Raw genomic sequence first — 6616 nt, 5'->3', positions numbered from 1 at the left:
CATGTTCATGTGTTCTAGACCAAACAATTTCCTCCCCAGTGCCTAGCCACCATTTACTGGCTGAAAACTACACCACATTTTGCTGCTTGCCCCTGGTCCCTCCCCATAGCTCTGCCATCAGAAGAGGCCAAGCAAGCATTCCCTAATGCACTACAAGTAAAGCCAGCCTGGTTAGCTCATATCCATGTTCATCACCAGGTGAAATGAATCTGGCTGACAGGTTAAACAGATTAGGAGGTAATTTGTGATCCCTTTTGCTAATGGAGCAGTATGTTGGATACTTGGAAGGCAGCAACAAGCACTAAAGACAGTGCTGTCATCTCCCAGAAGAACTTCTCTGCAGTCTCAGGTTTTCTCAGCACTCCCATCCTTGAACCCAATCTTGTACCCCTCAACTTTCATGCTGTTTCTACATACCTTGCCTTTATTTTTACCTTAGTGGCCACAACTAAAGATATATTTTGAAATTTTAAATGAGTCTTCTCTGTTCAGCTTGCTCTGCCTGTCTCTATTAATTAAACGTGTGTCTTTACATTAGGTTCCTTCAGCTCATCTCTTCCAGTTTCCGCTCTCACTTTCCATTTGCCTTCATTATACTTTGCCATCCTTGAACTGCACTGAACTCTTTCTCTTTTCACATCTTCCTGTACAATATTCAGATCTGCTATTTCTCTGCCTAATTTTACCATGGCTGATGTGAAAATCTTCTTTGCTACAGAACCAGCAGTGAGGAGACAGACCTTTCTTCTCTTTGCCACATTCCTTCTCACTCTTACGTAAAATCTCAGCTGAAAAAGAAGGGCATTGTCTTCTGTGATCATAACTTTACGTTCCTCTTTTTCCTCCTTCTCTTCCCTTTGGGATACATTTTAATATGTCATCATCCACTGAAACTGCACTGTTTATGTTTGCAATTTTTCAATGTGCTTGGAGTTGGGGTTTTCCAGATGAATGGTGTATTAAGATTTAATCTGAACCTAGTCAGATAATATTGACCTGCAATGAAAAAGCTGTATGAATGAGACAGCAGCAGACAGCTTAAAGTGCTGAGTGCCAAGTGCTGACTGAAAAATGATACCCCAGAAGTTTGGTGGTGGAGAGCAGATGGGACATTTATGAATGGAAAAGCTTTGTGATTATTTAAATATTGTGATATATTTTTTTAAAATTTTCTCAATTTTTCCAACGTTTGCCAGAATTTGCCTGCTCCTGTAGGGTGGTACAGCAGGGAGCTTCCAGGAGCTGCTTATCCCTCTGTAAGCTACCACATCTTGATACCAACTTTAAGGCCGCTCTGTTTTGCCACAGTAGACTTCCCCAAAATTAAAACAAATAAGAACTGAACCCAAGACTTTGGATTCCTGATGCTCCTCTCTATGCCCATTTCAGCTATACTTCCCACTGTTCAGTGTTAGCAGTCATCAGGAAACATGTATTTTGTTTCTAAAATCAGAGCCTCCTGAAAGAAATCCCTAGGTATTACAGTATTGCCACAGCTTGCAAGCCACATTGTGTTAGGGCCACAAACAATTAGTTGGCCCTTGCCCAAAGCAGCCTTTAATCCAGGTCATGTATATGGAAGATGATAGGCAAGGGAAGCTGTTTCTGTGTGTATCTGAGTTGCCTGGGTTAAATGTGGTGAATTATTTCAGCAAATATATTCCAAACCTTCCCCTTCAGTTTTTCACAAGTTCCAAATTTGGATGCTGCTCTAAATGAAAAGGAACAATTAAAATACCTTTCTGAATGCATTTGAAATAATGAAATAAGTTACTGTAATTTCCCTGGGCAAGCCAGCTCTTTGGAGGGGGCAAAAGTTGCAAATGGAAAAACAAACAAACAAATGAGTGAGTAACTGTGGGAGGTGCTGCCAGAAAATCAGAAACAAGTCTGGATAGAAGGGGAAGGGAAAGGCTCTTGTCTGCCCTGGGACAATTTGTAGAAAACTAAATGTGGGAGAGAGTTGAAATGAACAGGGGGAAAAAAAATCCACTGTATTTTGGTTTTTTTTAATCCAGATAATCAGGCTATCAGGACCCATGATGCTCCTATTAGAGAGGACTGACTTCAAGGACTTTGAAAAAGAAAACAGAAATTTCCACCATCGTTGTTCAGGTTCTTCCTTTACAGGGGTTCCTACAGCTACACGACTAGGAGGTGAGTCCCTTGGTCTCAACTGTAAAGGGGAAGAATGAATGAGGTTGCCAGATGCACTGAGTTAACAGTCAGTGAGCTGAGAAAAGCATGACTACCAGCTACCTTTCTGCTTTCCAAATCCTGGACCAGTGAGAAATCAAAACATAGTTTAGGTCAGCCTACAGGTATAGAGTATGCTTCACCTCCCATGAACTGGGGATGGGAAGTGAAGGAAAGAGTGCTGCAGAGCTGCTGATTGTCTGCTCTCCAAAGACTTCCTGTTAAGGGGAATCCTCAGTTGTCCATTTAGGGTAGCATTATAGCTGCACCGAGCTGCTGAGGCATGCAAAGAAGCTGCAGATGGGGCTGAGAGTACAGCTTGATACTTCTGTGTTGAGCCACCCAGTTATAGCATTACCAAATGCCTGCTAGAGGTGGGTACTAAGACTGCTGGTAATGGCTAAAGGGAAAGTAGGGGGTCTAGCTTTAATAAAAAGGTAGTTTACGAACAGCATTTTTCTTATTATAATGAAAAAATGGATATGAAACAGCTACACTCCAGACTCTTATTTTTCAGTGCTATTTATTTTTTTCAGAACATTGAAAACAAAACAAGCAAAAGGGGGGAGGGGGGAAGGGAAAAAGAAAACTCCCTTCAGACAACAATCACCTTTTGAGTTGAGTTCTCATGCTTGGTCTTAGCCCAGAGGGATTTGTCTTGAGTGAAGTTCGAAGAAAATCCTTTCAGCAGTTTCTGAGTTATTTAAATGTAACCATGGAGGTTTGGATTCAGATGCTTTTTTGCACTTGTATAACTCAAAAATAGCTTTGCTTTAAAACTTCTAAATTAACCCTCCTTAACTTTTCAATTTGTCACCTATGCTACTGTATGGCTTATAAAATTTTAAAGCTAAGAGTATAACAAACTCAAATAATGATACTGCAGATGTTCAAATGAATCTTGGGAGGAATAAATTACAGGAGTCACAGTAGGTTGTTACTGAAGAAAGAGCGGCTGCATGCCTTAAATCATGTCTTCTTACTGGTCTGAAATAGGCCCAATCTTTTCTACTATTAAAAAGCATGTATGCTTCGGTGTGGATTTTGATACTCAGTTACACGTGTGAAATTAAGCACGTAAGTCCTGTTCCTTTTTTTCTTCCTGACAGCAGTGCTTCAGGCTTGTCAGAACATTCTCTTAAATTTTCCTGCTTTCTTTTTAGCACAATCCTGATCAACAGGACACTTAAATGTCTCCTAAATATTCACGGACTTCAAAGTCACTGAAATGCTCTGTGATTCTCTTTACTGTTATTATTTTATTGCCAGAAGATTGAGGCAATGAGAGGTGAAGGGTCTTGGTCAGTCATGGTTTTTCCTTTTCCTTTTTCTTGGTCCAATCCTCCTGTTGCTTTCTTATGTGTCTTCCTCTTTGTCTTCTTTCCAACATTTCTGCCTCACTTACTAGTCCTGTTCTCACTGTCTCCTATCTGTCTTTCAACCATCTTTCTCCATTTATTCTTCTCTAACAACTGCACTGAAGAGGGCCCATGATAGAGAGAAATGATTCTTACTTTGGCAGCAGCTTTTTACTTTTATCTTTTCCCTAAATGTCTGGCATGGGTCCAGGCAGCTCTCCCCACTTTCTTCATCTCTCTTCACACCCCTCGTGACCCTGAACTCTAGTCAGCAATCTGATGTCTGCCATGAGAGCACCTCCCATGATCCAGAGCCATGATCAGACTAAGGTGTGGTAACACCATGTGTTACTTTACCTACTTACCACGCTTGCTCTGCTGCTTTCTAGGAACTGGACACCCATGCCAGGTTTTTCTCAGAATAATGACAGATAGCACTGCCGCCTTCTGCACGTCTCTCCTCCTTGCTCCTGTGCCCTTCTTCCTCTCCCAAGCTTTTGTGGTTCAGTCTCCTGGCTGGTGCAATTTAGCCAAGATACGGGAGACTTGTATTCAGCCTCTGCCTGAGGCAATTTGAACTTGAATCTCTTGCCCCCTGAATTAGCACCCTACCCAAGAGATTATCAACTGTTCTGTAAGGAGTGTGACCCGAGTCCTTTCTTCGAGTGGGAAAGCTTGCGCTTGACTTGTCAGCCTTGTAGTGGAGACACTCACCTGGGTGGGGAAACCACGTCTGCCAGGGCCTGCCCCAATAAATACTTAATACAAAATATGGAAGTATTCCCTGGAAGAGGGTAACAGAACCCGGGTTTCTTGCTCTCAGTAATGCTTTGAGAGCAAGCACACATGGCAATCCAGTTAATATTTAATTATTCCATACAAACTGGAACAAGTCCAATAGGATGGGTTGGAGAGAGCCGCTGTTCCACAAGATCCTTTTAGACTGTGCTGTTCTCACTTGGCTGCTGTGGGTCAGCTCCCCTCATACCCCACAGCAGCAATGGCAGCTGCCTCAGCACCACTGACACATTATGGGACTAGGTAGTGAGGACATATGTGGAGGCTGGCAGGAAGGGAAGGAAAAGGCGCTCCTGAACACAGTTATCCATGGCGACAGGTCTATATCCGTAGCTGAAACAAGCACCTGCCACTGCTGCCTCAGTTACCATTCTGGACAGGAGTGACAATGAATACGCAGTGGAGGGAAAAGAAGTCTGTTAAAAGACAGGGAAGCAGGCGGGGGCACTATAAGGGAAATTGCTTTTAAAGGTGGAAATGCAACAAAAATAGACTAAAGAATCTCAAAAGACAAAATCAATGCCAAAGCAGAGGAAGCCAGAATGACTTCCAGAGCTCAGCTATAGGCAGTTGTCCCCCAACATAAGCCAGACAGTGTCAGTATGTGGGAGACATCCAGGAATTTTCTCTCCTACAGAAATATTAGGGACGTTATATGTTTTAACTGTAATGGAAAAACTAGAGCTCTAGTGCTCAGTTCCAAAGAAGAACACTAACCATTGGAAGCGATGTGGTACAGGGGGCTGTGTGTGTGTGTACGTGTGTGTGTGTGTGGCTGCTCCCTTTTCTCCTAGGGATTCTATAGCTTCCTTCATTCTTTGCTTCTCTCATATTACAGAAAGAAGGCAATTTTTCCTGGCCATTTACTAAAGCTCATTAAAGACCGAAGAGAACAAACAATGCTACTCCTTAGAGACTACCATTCAAAGTCATTCTACAATTCTCTGTTCTAATACTTGAGACAAATTAATTATTCCTTAGTGAAAAGTGTATAATTCCTATTCTTCATTTTTGGGGTGGGGAGTGGGGAATAATAATAGGAAGTTTATATCTGAGTCGAATGCTGTCTGTGCTGAAGGGAAATGAGAAAAAATGTGTGTTCTAAGAAGAGTAAAAGCAATTATTCTAATAATAATTCTAGGGATATTAATGTCTTTTTAAAGTAGATTGCTTTCAAATAAACACCAAAGTTGAAGGGATAGGAAAGGCTGGTTTATTTATTAACCATTCCAAAAGTGCATTTTTCTAAATGAACAAGTGCATGAGCAACTTCGCTGGCACATATTAAATTTAGTTAAACGGCAACTTGTAAATGTCTAAAAACTTCTGTAACCAGAGACTAATTTGTTTAACGTGTTGAAAATGTTATGTGGATGTGAGGAACTACATATTAAACTTCAAAGCAAAATGCTCCAGAGATTACACCATCTTAAAGACTGCATATTGGAAAGGCCTTTATACATTAAACATAAAGGATTTTTAATTCTCTTCTATTTTGAATACTTGTCAATCTGTGTGACTCATGCTTAGGATTGTAAACTGTCATTTAAGGTGTGATGTCCAAGTTGAGGCCTGGACCATGATTTGCAAGGGACTGGCTTTTCTCTTTCATCTCTATTAATTAATCCTGTCTCAGTTTGCCCAGTGTACACTTCTGTTGACATCACCTTTTCCATATACTTTAAAGAGTCCCCAGAGAGATCTACTGCAGAACAAAAACTGGACAGAGAATACATTTGGAAACCATTTTATTTCTCAATTACCAACCAAAACGTATGGAAAAGATTTACACTCTATCTGATTTACACAATAATTATACTTTGAAAGCTTAGAAATAAATGGCTTGATCCTTGAAATCATTAGTTACTATACCAAATGTAATTGGTATAAACTAATGAGTTTACTGGATGGCTGACCCTTAATTACTGATTATAGTTAAACTCCAGCCAATCAAAAATGAGTTTACTTATAAAAGTACACTATAGTATTAACAAGCATTACATTTCCAAGTAAGCAGCTTTATGATTAGTTGTAGCACACAACTCAAGCCTGTTCAGGGCTATCAAAAGCAGCTTTTTAATAATAGCACACTATGCAACCATCACTCTCTTACCTCAGCATCTATCAGACAAACAGAAAGAAACCACATAATTAATCATCTCATGCAATAGAAATAAAGCATCTGGGCCAGATCCAGGCGGGATATACATAGCCGCCTTAGTCAAAGGAGCTCCAAGAGGCTGGGGATTCTCTTTAAGATAGGA

At 40.8% G+C, this 6616-nt stretch overlaps 1 long non-coding RNA gene across 1 annotated transcript; it reads left to right on the top strand.

Annotated features, from left to right (window-relative positions):
• Positions 1–304: 304 nt before the first annotated feature.
• On the top strand, positions 305–5800 carry LOC127019081 (uncharacterized). Its single transcript, XR_007766860.1, has 3 exons — positions 305–349; positions 2019–2157; positions 5191–5800. It is a non-coding gene; the product is annotated as an uncharacterized LOC127019081 (long non-coding RNA).
• Positions 5801–6616: the final 816 nt, after the last annotated feature.

This window comes from Gymnogyps californianus, chromosome 8, assembly GCF_018139145.2.
Source record: "Gymnogyps californianus isolate 813 chromosome 8, ASM1813914v2, whole genome shotgun sequence".
Lineage (NCBI taxonomy): Eukaryota > Metazoa > Chordata > Aves > Accipitriformes > Cathartidae > Gymnogyps > Gymnogyps californianus.
This window is presented reverse-complemented; position numbering and strand designations above follow the sequence as displayed.